General features: G+C 34.2%; 1 long non-coding RNA gene across 1 annotated transcript in view; it reads left to right on the plus strand.

Annotated features, from left to right (window-relative positions):
- Positions 1-13,293, plus strand: part of LOC149215890 (uncharacterized) — a 72,832-nt gene that overhangs the window by 23,795 nt on the left and 35,744 nt on the right. The window contains exon 2 of the long non-coding RNA XR_016251039.1: positions 11,316-11,411. This is a non-coding gene — a long non-coding RNA (uncharacterized LOC149215890). The remainder of the gene's footprint in view (positions 1-11,315; positions 11,412-13,293) is intronic.

The following is a 13,293-nucleotide window of genomic DNA, read 5'->3' on the forward strand; positions in this document are numbered from 1 at the left end:
TAACTACGGTGTTTTCAATCACAGAAATGAAATCTTAAAATCCCCATGCTTTTGGTTAAATTTTGATTTTATCTCAATGAACTTAATTATATCCCCATGCTTTTGGTTAAATTTTGATTTTATCTCAATGAACTTAATTATGTTGTCAGATATGGAATCTTAGGAACTCTAGGCTTTTGATTGATTTGATTTTGACCCTAATGAGCTCAGGTATGACATTTTCAATCATAGAAACAAAATTTTGAAAACACATTGTTTTTTATTAGATTTTGATAAAAACCTCATGTTTATTGCATTTTGATTTTTTAATCTGGGAGAATAGGCATTTTGATATAATTGCAATCTGAGGTTTATTTCACTTCGATCATAATGAGCTCCATGCTTTCTTTCAATCACAGAGAAGAAAACTCAAAATCCTGATGCTTTTGGGTAATTTTTGGTGAAAAGCCATATTTAAATATTTTTTATTAAACACAATATTTGATTCTGGGAGAATAGGCTTTTTGTTTTGTTTCAATCACAATTCCAAGTTTGTTTCAATTATAGCTCTGACCTTAAGGCAGTTTCAATGACAGGAATGTTACACACGGAGATATAAAACATAAACGGGTAATATTTGTATTAGAAAAAAGCCACAGCTGAGCTGGGCAGCTTAGCGCAATACAAAAAAAAAGATGTTGTTAACAAAAACCACCATATCTATCTAGCTGTATGTGTTGGGTATAGAAGATCCAAATCATCATTTCACAGAGTATTTAAAAAAGTTTTTGCTAGGATGAACTCTATAAAAGACACCTAAAATTGACATTGTTTTACATAATATGAAACACTAATGAAAAACATGCTTGCTGAGAGCTTCATCTTGACCGGTATTAGTGGGATGAGATTCCTGATAATCGAAGTCCATCTCTTTGATAAGAGCACATGATTCACTCACTCTTGATCTCAAGTTAACTCCACCATCATCTCTGCCTTATTTAAACTTATATGAAGACATTGACATTATGAACACTGACTTAGCCTTCTTTTGGAATTAAATTGGCTAGGGAATCATGTGGTTTGGTGAAGGAAATGCTTGTGGACAACAATCTCTTGATATTGCATGCGATCTTTCCCTTTACCTTTGACAATGTACTATATTCTGTTAGTTGATTTCTTGCTGGAAATACTAATCTATAAGAATACTTGGTACAACCTAGTGTTATCTGTCTAATTATGTAGTCTGAAACAACATCATTCATAAACAACATTGTGCTTCCTTGTGTTGTTTGGCTCTTGACCTCCTTCTCATGTTCGACACAGATGCCTCTTGATAGTCTAAGGAGTCTCAGACAGAGAATCCTCTGCATTTGCATTTGTATTTACATTTGCAATTACATTCGTATTTGTATTTCTCTTAGCTTGCTTTGCTTTGGGATTGGATTTGATTACCACAAGGTCATGTGAAACAACATGTAGAACTCATCCTCATTGTGATCAACCATTAAAACCAACAACAAAAAACAAGAAAACTCTGACAAAATTCTCATTATCTGCCTCCAAAATGCACACGTCTTGACCTGCTAAGACCTAGTCTTGAATAGTCCGATCAGATTGATAGCCTTTAAGATTTTAATACCTTGGATACCTTGGATTTTATTTGTATCGAAGTGTTTGTTTGGATTTATTTAGAATGGAGTTGTGTTGAATGCAACTGACATTTCGTGCTAAATTTCTTGATGTCTTCCTTATTCTCAGGCATTAATGCTCAAAATATACAATGAAACTATCAGAGATCTTTTGGTTACCACTAAATTTGGTAGTGTAGTGGTTCTTGTTTTGCAACGAGTGCCCTAGCTACATCTTTCCCTAACTAGGTTTTTGAGGCCACCCTTTCAGGACACTGATTAAAAAGAATAAGAAATGCAGATCCCTTCATGGAAGGGTGCAAAACTACACCATCATATGGTTGGTTGAATGTCCTTAGACGATGAGAATGGGATGGTGCACAAAGTTCCCCCACACTGGGCACACCACACCAAGGCAGTTCAATTTACTAGCACAAGAGCACCTGATTCACTCACTTGTTGATCTCAAGTTAACTCCACCATTATCTCTGCCTTATTTAAACTTATATGAAGACATTGACATTATGGACACTGACTTAGCCTTCTTTTGGAATTAAATTGGCTAGGGAATCATGTGGTTTGGTGAAGGAAATGCTTGCGGACAACAATCTCTTGATATTGCATGCGATCTTTCCCTTTACCTTTGACAATGTACTATATTCTGTTAGTTGATTTCTTGCTGGAAATACTAATCTATAAGAATACTTGGTACAACCCACTTTTATTTGTCTAATTATGTAGTCTGAAACAACATCATTCATAAAAAAACATGGTGCTTCCTTGTGCTGTTTGGTTCTTGACCTCCTTCTCATGTTCGCCACAAATGCCTCTTGATAGTCTAAGGAGTCTTAGACAAAGAATCCTCTGCATTTGCATTTGTATTTAAAGAATGCTTTGTCCTCAAAGCATAGTAAATTGGATGCTTAGTAGTTAAGAATATTTTTTGGTGGTATCATCTTTATCTAGTTGTAGGGTTTTGATTTGAGTGTTACCAAGGTTCATTTGTTGTGTGTGCATCATAGTCTGAAGTCTTTTGACCTGGTTATTTAACGTGAAACCTTGATACTCGTTAAAATATTTTCCATATTTCCATCATTCTATGTTTCTCTATGTATCTTGCTCCTTTTTTAGTAATTGTAAATCAATTCTTTGAGAGTGGAACTTTCAATGCCATGTTATTTATAACACTCTCCTTACCAATCAAATCCCATGAATTGTTCTTTGCGGTTGGAGGTACAAGTGCCCAATTGAATCAAACATTCAACACTTAGTACCGTACCCATCTAATTGATAGAGCATCCAACCCTATTTGTAATTTCAATTTTTGTATCTGAATAATGATTTTAGGACATCTTCATACTTTTTTGACATTCTATTGGTGATCATAACCATGAGATCCTTGATGGGATACACAAAATAATTAAGTTACTTCGCAAAATTGATGTCTAGACAATTATGAATACCACTGTAATCTACAAGTATATACTATAAATACATCACTATCCTTTTATGATTCCTTTAAAGTTTAAACTTTATTAGTGTTTTAGGTTGTAATTTCCATGGTATATTTACAAGTGAACTATAAGTTTGCTTCTCTTTTTTGGGTACGTGTTGATGAGTGGGGTATATTTTGTAGTGTATTGACGAGGGTTTAAAAAAATCTCATACATCTATAGATATAATTTATGCTTCAGGTTTTTTATGGATAAAACTTAATATGGATATATATTTTATCGTTTTGGTTTTTTATGGATATATATTTTATAAATATTAGTCTAGTGGCCCACATTTTTAAGAAATATTTTTTTGACTTTGTCTAAAAACGGGGGAAATTGTTCTGCTGGTACCTATAACTTCATGGCCAATTTTACAGATATTATCACTTCACATTTGGCTTTCCAAAAATTCAGGAAGGTTATATTATAGAGGACATTATCAAAGGAAAAAAGCATAGATAAGAGTGTGGAAAAATAAAGAAGAAAAGTTTAAAAAAGCAGAAGAGTATTGTGAAGATACCTGTTGTTCATAAAAGGTAATATTCAATGAATCGATTTCTCTGTTGAATCCTTTGAAAAGGATCCATCCAATTTGCAGACCATTATAGGACGATCCACATAAGCTGTGTTAATTAGTTGACAGTTTTTTTGGTACTACCGTTATTTGGCCAAAATAGGATGCACCGAGAACTTGTTTTTGATCCGTGTGTTCTGACTGCAATTTTGATAGGCAGCAGGAGGAAGCTGACCTAAGGGCGTGAGGAATGACCAGTGGAAATTAACAACCAATTACTGCCTCTGTTCCTCTTCATGGGCATCTACGCTAGACTGTGACATGACTGCAATAAATGTGGTCCTCGTCCATTCTGCTAGCTCCTTTGGGCTGCCCTTAATAAGGTTCCACATTTCCATTTTTAGAATTGTGCTGTACGAGGTAACAGTCATCGTCAATCTAGATTATGGTTCACCAGTCTCAACCTGACACACTTTGTGGCGAATCAAAATCCATTCCAAATGATAAAATTTTATAAGGTTTAGGGTAAAGAATCATGATTGTCTTAAATGGGAATAAGTTCCAGAATTAAGTGCATTTTGAAAATTGAAACAGGTATGAGAGCTCAGGTGTTATGTTTAATTTTCATAAGGGAGGTTGACTAATATTCATAAGAGAAGAGGTAGTAAGGGAAAAGAATTGTGTAGCTACCTACTTGGAAGGTGTTAAATAAATTTGAAAATTGAAAAGAAGTGAGAGTTCGAGAGCTTATCTAGTGATAATGGAAATACAGTAAATTAAATAAGAGTATGAAGGGGTGATGGAAGGAAATTAAGTAAATTTAGATAGGAGGTGAGGATATTTATATATTGAGTGTGACCCATTATAGTTAATCAAGTAATTTAATGAAAGAGGTACGAAAGATGGGCTTAAAAAGTGGGGACTTGTGCTGAGGTGACAGTGGGCACTTGTCCTATATGGTGTCACTTGGTGCTTCGTGAGGACCTTGACAAAACCAGTAAACCGGTTGGCATTAGATTCTTTAGGGTACAAAGCTAGGGCAAGAACAACGCTCAAAGTTGTTACAACAAAATATTCATTGTGAGTTCAACATGTCACTCAGGAAAACAGACCTTGGGTTTGTAGGATAACTTACATTCCACAACCAGTTGGGTAAACCCAATTGAGAAAGCAGTGTTTTATATGGAACAATCAAAACTATATTTTTTCAAGATTAAAGTTCTAAGACCACTCAGGACATGCTTAATTTTTATAGGAGCATGTTCAAATTTGCAGAGTCATACCCCTCTCAAAGTTGTCATCTATGAGCTAGGGCAGAGTTATGATCTTGGCATGAAATTGGGAGTGCTTTGCCTTTAGTTCTGAATAAATTTAGTTTCCAACCAAATGGCTGTGCTCCTAGTAACAGTTTAGCAAGCTGCATGTTTCTTACAAAGTGCCAACCAACGTTACTAGCAAGGTGTGGAAACTGCATTTTCCTAACAAAGTACGTCGTAAAAATTACTAACATGGTGTCTCAACTATATTCTGACTATCACAGGACTTGTCTTTTTATACATCCAGAACACAACACCCATCTCTTATTCTATGGTTATCAAGGGTTTACAACCTCTAAAATCCAGAAAATAAATTGGTCTTGTCGCAACAAACAAAACTTATAATGAGGATGTGAATCCTACCTCCAATCTTCTCGTTTTGAATGGAGCAACCAGCGATGGTTATTAAGGTTGGGTTTAGAACCTCTAGAACCCCGATAATAAATTGGTCTTTTTGCAACAAAGAAAACTTACAATAAGGATATGACTTGTGCGTCCAATTTTCTTGACTTTAAATGGTTCTTCATGCCTTTCTTAACTGTCAGACATCTCTTTCAATTTTTCCTCTATTGCTTCGAATACTATATATTGGAAGAGGTTGTGCATCAAACAATGTTATTATCACCTCACATTTATGATATGCCATATTCAGTAAGTTACTAATGGCATCAGAATTTGGATGTTAAGGTTGGTAAGTTGTGATTGTGGCAATAGTTTAGGATTCTGTGTGAAAATTTCTGGAGCTCATACTAGCATAAGAGCACCTGATTCATCCACTCATTGATCTCAAGTTAACTCCACCATTATCTCTGCCTTATTTAAACTTATATGAAGACATTGACATTATGAAAATGCTTGCAGACAACAATCTTGCCTTATTTAAACTTATATGAAGACATTGACATTATGAAAATGCTTGTAGACAACAATCTCTTGATATTGCATGCCAACATTTGTTGTCGTAGATTTTCCCAAATATATCGGGCCTCCTTGGGATGAAAGAAACCCCACTCACTTGCCTAATCCAGCAATAAAAAAGAAATGGACGTGCACAAATTCCACTGAAGATGGCTTGGGCTTTAACCATACATAAATCTCAAGGTATGACACTTCCAAAAGCAACAATTGACATTGGAAAAACAGAACGTCAAGGTCTCACATTCGCAGCAATTTCAAGAGTACCTTCTCTACAAGATCTCCGGATTAGCCTCGCATTCAGTTTCGAAAGTTACAATAAAATGAAGGACAACAAAAACATTACTCGCAGAAAACACGCGGAAGAAATTCTCTGTTCAATGCCACCTCCAGATAATCTGCTCCAACCCATACTTTAACAACACCAAAAGGTTTCCTCTATTTATTTAGCTCATTCTATTTCATAACATACCTTTCATATCTTTCAACAACAACCAAATTTAATCATTATTAATAATTATGCAAATATTAGAATGTCCTTATATTATCTGTACATCTCATTCTAACATTTTCTTTCTTTTGCAATAGGACATATGGACTCAGAAAAAGCACACCTATGCAACTATGAGCAGAATACCAAGCAAGAAATATGCATCTCCAACTACGCATAAATCTCTAGTGGTGTTTAGTATGCCATCATTCACCATGCATTTTCCACTAACAATATATAAATCCCCATGGCAAAGGTAACTTCATTTCCATTCATTCCAAATTCATTTTAACACAACTCACCTGCAAAGTATTACTAATAAATTTCCACAACTGATTTACATATTACAACTTCTAACAAAATATACAGTTTGCAGGTTCATTGCTTCTTCAGGTCTTCGATGCCTCCAACAAGTTTTGATACAACTTCAAATATGGAATGACAAGCACAATGTTCTTTAGAATATTATATTCACTATTTGTATTTTCCATTTGAAACTTGAAAAAGGATGTTTCAAGATCAAATACCATTTTGATAGTTTATGTCTTCACAACCGATTCATTATCAATGGGTTTTAACATATTTTGTTAACAAAATCAATTTATTTCAATGAATATAATGCATGTTTTAAATATGTCTTCATATTAATTAAATTTCCCATTTGAATAATGATTTCTTAAATAACCCCATCCAAATCGATATGGATACCCAGCGCTTGTTCGCGTTTCGTGTGAATTCATTCCTTTACCTTCACCTTCAACTACGCAATTTTAATCCAGATACGAAGGTGTCTAAACAAGTTCAATGGATATTTAAGACTACTTGCATTCCATTTCGTAGCCACTTTAACCCCCAAATACACTTTTCGACATGGCTTCCTCAAATTAAAACTCAAATACATCGACCCTTGCTTTCAAAAAAGCCCGTAAAAGCCCATTCACATTTCAATATTCTTCCACAGACTATACCTTACGACGTCTCCTTTGCAACATTAGGTGCAAATGCTAGTAATAAACCAGAGAAATGAAGGGACGTGATGGATCTCCATCTCCTCCTCCAAGAAGATGGTTTCTGAAGTGTAACTAACAGTCAGACAGCAGAGAAAACCATTTTGATTGGAGTTCTCTCGTTTATTTATATGGCACAGATTCTTGTATTAATTTCATATTAGGAAAAAAATATTGACGCGTAAAATTAAAGATAAATTGTTAGTATAATTGCATGATTTATATGATAAAAACAAAAGTGAATCTGACCAATCTGTTGGTATAATTGCATAATTTATATGATAAAAACAAAAGTGAATCTGACAAATCTGTTAGTACAATGGCATAATTTATATGATAAAAGCAAAAGTGAATTTGACATCTCTGTTTAGTGAACTATGTTTTCTCATTATGCAAATATATTTGAGTATTTTATATTTTATGATTAAGATTTTGAATTTGAATTTACAAATGTCTTTATATTTTATGATTAAGATTTTGAATTTGAATTTACAAATGTCGAAAGGAATCACATTTTTTAAGATGGGTAAATTTTGTTTAAAAATTTATATTTATTTAAAAATTTACATTTCAAGATGTGCAAAATTTGATTTTCTTTTTAATTTTTTACTTAAAATAATTATTTTATAAGTGTTGAGAAAAATCAATTCTTTTTTAATGTGTTAAAATTGAGAAAAAAATTGACACTTCAAGATGTGCAAAATTTGACCTTCTTTTAGCTCTTTACTTAGAGCAACAATTTTCTCTTTCTTGATTAACTTGCATATCTCTGCACAACTATGCGCTTCAATGGTATGTTCTTTCCTTTATTGGCTCAGATCTCACATTACTTATTGCTTGCTCACGCTCTCTTCAACTTGATATTCAAATTACAACTCAGATATGCATTTTGTTTTGTTCTATTCTGGTTAACACACTCAGCACTGTCACCACATCACTTGGCAATTCCAATCTACTAAGACTTCTTGTGCCTCAGTTGGCTTACCCTTATTCACTTGGTCCATTCTAGCTCTCTTAATCTCATAGGTTTTTGCTATTCTCCCTAAATATTAACACTATATTTATATATTATTCCTTCCTTGCCATTGATATTGATCCATGGTATTGACTCATGGTATCATGGGTTCAGTGACTTACCCTTCTTCACTTGGTCCATTGTAGTTCTCTTAATCTCATAGGTTTTTTCTATTCTCCCTAAATATTAACACTAGATTTATAGATTATTGCTTCCATACCATTGATATTGACCCATGGTATCATGGGTTCACTGGATCGGGCTACTCCTATTACACTCCAAATTGCTTTGTTCCTTTCTTTGCTCATTGCGTAGAGTTTATGTTTCTTGTTACATGCATGGTGCACTTCAAACAATAGTTGTTGGGGCCTTTCACATATGGTCATGTCCATATGCTAGGGATCTTGAATTACAAATCCCTCTTCTTGGATATTGAAATATTTGATCATGGTTAAGGCGAACACACACATTTCTCTATATATATGTGAAATTGATATTGAACTAAATTAGTTAACATAGATATTTAAATAGTTTATGAATATTATGAATCTGGTTTACATTCAAAAGTGAATATAGAAAGAAGAAGACATCATTTCTAAAATTAATATAAATATAAATATTATTTTTGCATCTCCCTCATATTCAATTATAATATAATTAATGCTATTGATATTTTAGAATATTTCTAATTAAAATTAATTAAAAAATTTGTTTTTAATTATAATTCATATTACTTTTTATTTTAAGAAAAAAAGACTTACGAAAAAGAATTACAAATTTTATACACCTTTATACATAAATGACGACTATTTATAATACAGTAAAATTTTGATTTCATTTATGTGTTAGGTGGAAGTTGTATTCTTTTTATCTTTATCAATGTGGCTCCACACACTAGACGACCCTGAATATAAGTCTTGTCCCAAAGTCTTTGAAAACAAGGGACACAACAACGTATTCTTTTAATATTTAATTTAGCCGAGACTTTGACTTGGACTTTGTTCCTTTTAAAGTTGTCCACTAAGTCATGTGATAGGAAAAACCAACAACTTCGACGACTTCGACTTCGACTTTGTTCCTTATTTAAAGTTGTCACTAAGTCATGTGACTAGAAAAATGATAATGTGAATGCACGCTGAGGAAATAACTCTCAATCCTAGTCTAAAAAACTTATAACTAGCATTTGCATCTAATGTTGCAAAGGAAATGCCGTAAGGCATAGTGTGTGGAAGAATATTGAAATGTGAATGGGCTTTTTTGAAAGCAAGGGTCGATGATAATGAGTTTGAATTGAGGAAGCCATGCCGAAAACCCTATTCGGGGGTTAAAGTGGCTATGAAATAGAATAAAAGTAGTCATAAATATCCATTGAACTTGTTTAGATACCTTAAATATTGCCTAGTTGAAGGTGAAGTTAAACAAATGAATTCACGCGAACAACAACTGGGTATCCATATCGATATACAAAATTTTAAGGAGAGGTATGTTAATCTTTTCAAACAACATTCTAATGTATTTGCCTAGAAATATGAAGACCTTAAACCATATCACATTGTGATGAACTGAATCCCTGCCAGGATATATTCCTTATGATGCAGAGAAGCCACAGGTGGTTGATAAGGAGGTGAAAACAAATGCTTGGGCTCATGAAGGAGCTATGTATTGTCCTCCAGCCCACACTGTTCCTATGCCTATTATATTCCATGGCAACATCGTACACAGAGACATCTCTTTCTCATTACTCCTAGTATGGTAATATTGACTAACTCTGCCTGTGTCACAAATCATATAAAAATGGATTTCAGTTAGCTCCGTGGTCCTTGGAGAATAATAATATATACAACTTTCATCCATCATGGCCTCTCAACAGTCCAATTACTTAGCTAATTGCAGACCTATCTTGAAACATTCTATATGATGCCGCTTTTATTACAGGGATGCAGAAATTAGATTTTAGAATGGGAATTGTGCTTTGTGCCAGCTATGTCTTTTGGACAATTATGGTTATTCTAAATGGTAATGTGCTAGCATTTTTATTTTATGATGAAAGCTGCATATTATATCAGTTTAAACAAGCATAATCTGATTTTCATGCTACAGTGCAATCTTTTTCATAGGCATTGAATTGTTTTTCTGCAGAGTATCCAGAAGTCTGAATGCCCTAAAGAATTAGAGCCAGCAGACAAGAGGGTTCCAGTACATGTCAATCTGATCAGGAGGGATGAAGACTGTCCTGTATGTTTTCATTCCATTGTCCAATTCATGGCGTGCTAGTTTTTCTAAGGTTATGGTGTTCATGCATGTGCTGTTATACTAATTGTGAAATGGGGGAATTTAGTTGTTTCATACATTGTTTTTATGATCCTTGCAAAACCAAATCCAGTGGAGAAATCAAACAATGTGCGAAGATACAGTTTGTTGTATTTATCATAAGCCTCAATGTTCAATTCAAACTCTGGTGTGATATGAAGACCTTAAACCATATGACATTGTTATCTGAAACTCTATTGTCAGCTAGTATGGTAATATTGACTAACTCTGCCTGTGTCACAAATCATATAAAAATGGATTTCAGTTAGCTCCGTGGTCCTTGGAGAATAATAATATATACAACTTTCATCCATCATGGCCTCTCAACGGTCCAATTACTTAGCTAATTGCGGACCTATCTTGAAGCATTCTATATGATGCCACTTTTATTACAGGGATGTAAAAATTAGATTTTAGAATGGGAATTGTGCTTCAGCGTTATTTTCATTCAAGCGGCATTTGTGCCAGCTATGTCTTTTGGACAATTATGGTTATTCTAAATGGTAATGTTGTGTCAAGTAGTATGTGCTAGCATTTTTATTTTTATGATGAAAGCTGCATATTATGTCAGTTTAAACAAGCATAATCTGATTTTCATGCTACATTGCAATTTTTTTTACAGGTATTGAATTGTTTTTTCTGCAGAGTATCCAGAAGTCTGAATGCCCTAAAGAATTGGAGCCAGCAGACAGGAGGGTTCCAGTACATGTCAATCTGATCAGGAGGGATGAAGACTGTCCTGTATGTTTTTATTCCATTGCCCAATTCATGGCGTGCTAGTTTTTCTAATGTTATGGTGTTCATGCATGTGCTGTTATACTAATTGTGAAATGGGGGAATTTAGTTGTTTCATACATTGTTTTTATGACATTTAAACTCGATAAAGATCAAATCACTGTTCTAGATATATTTCTTGTGTGTCAAATGTGAGTGGCTTTGCAGCTGTTGAATTTTTTTTTTTGTCTGTTTGCTTAGGTGGTCCAATGCATGTTTTGAATGTAGGGAAGTCTGAAATTCTGTTGACTGTCATTCAATGCGCTTAGGAAGTTCCGCTGTTGGAAATTTTGAATGGGCTGCATTGAATTACGCAAGGCTGAAACATTATTGTTGGCATTGTAGCTGTAGTTGTTCTGCATGTTGTTGAATCTCTTTTCAGGGTTGGTTTCATCATCCCCATATGTTAAGGAGAGGGTCCTCTTGAGAGAATTGAATTTGTTGTCATTCTCTATTGCTAATTCTTCTTGTTTTGGGACAACTTCATATCGGAAATCGCTATTGTTGTCATTGTTATTGCTGAAATTGTTGTGAGAGAGGTTGGAGGACTGGACTTGAGGTAATCTGTTGTTGTTTCCATTGCCATCCATGGCTTCATCGTTTAAAAAACCATCTATGAAAGGATCGTCACTCTCCAACGACCTACTGAAAGAGGCAATTTTGGGCAGTTGCAGTTTGTTTTGCTGATCAATATCAGGCAAAGAAGCCATCACTTCATCTGCACTTGGTGATTCATCTCGTTCTACCCCTTGTACTCTCTGAGAATGACCATTTTTCTTGCAAATTCTACACAGCACCCAATCATCAAGCTGGAGAACAGAAGTGCCATCAAAATCAACAATACCAATTTTAGTTGAATGAATCAATTCCTATTCATAAAGAATCAAAACACAAGAACTGTGAAAGGAAAATCATTCATATTGATCAATATTCAAGAAGACATCACTTTGTAGGGTGTGTTATGTGTATTTACACAATTGATTTTTTTATTCAATCAACTATGATATTCTCTGTGCTTTTGCTAAGTTCCTTCATCACCACCATCATTGGGAAATTCATTTCCCTCTTGAAGTATGAAACGAGTAGCAATTCCCAATTGATCTCACACTACCACCACAAAGAAGCTGGCAATCCTGATATACAAATCAAACTAGCCATCCTATCAAGCAATCCATGTAGTTCTCAATCTATAGCTTTGATAACCCAAAACTCAAATATTTTATATCTAATATGCACAGAAATTTTCACATTAATATGTCTGGATCTCATTCTAAGATCTTTACAGATCTGATACAAAGGTAAACTAGATTTTTCATACTATGACAAGTAATATTAGCAAGTCTTGGAGTCTCTCTTATGTAATGTCTCCTCCTTATTTGATAGAGTTGAAGCTGTATGAGCATCGACTGCACTGAAGGGATCATCCAATAGATAGATGTCAGCATCGTTATATACTGCTCTAGCCAACTGAATCCTCTGTTTTTGTCCTCCACTCATATTCAATCCTCTCTCCCCAATCTCCGTCATATCTCCATGAGCAAAACTCTCTATATCCTTGTCTAATGCACAAGCTTTTATTGCCTTCTTGTATTGAATTTTGTCCATTGGTTTCCCATAAAGTATGTTATCTCTGACAGTACCACTCTGAATCCAAGCTGTTTGTGCCATGTAGGCAACATTTCCATATACTTCAACCTGCACGTAGTCCAATCAAAAAGTTTATGGAAGAATTTATGTATATAGAAAGCAAAAAAGCTGCATCTACAATCTTGTTGAACTATGAAATGGTTACTTTTGCTCAAGAAGAGTAGTTAATGTTCAACTTACATCTCCTAAAATTTTTGGGATT

Source organism: Pinus tabuliformis, chromosome 1_1, assembly GCF_031772625.1.
Source record: "Pinus tabuliformis cultivar Carrire ecotype Pingquan chromosome 1_1, CPIR1, whole genome shotgun sequence".
Lineage (NCBI taxonomy): Eukaryota > Viridiplantae > Streptophyta > Pinopsida > Pinales > Pinaceae > Pinus > Pinus tabuliformis.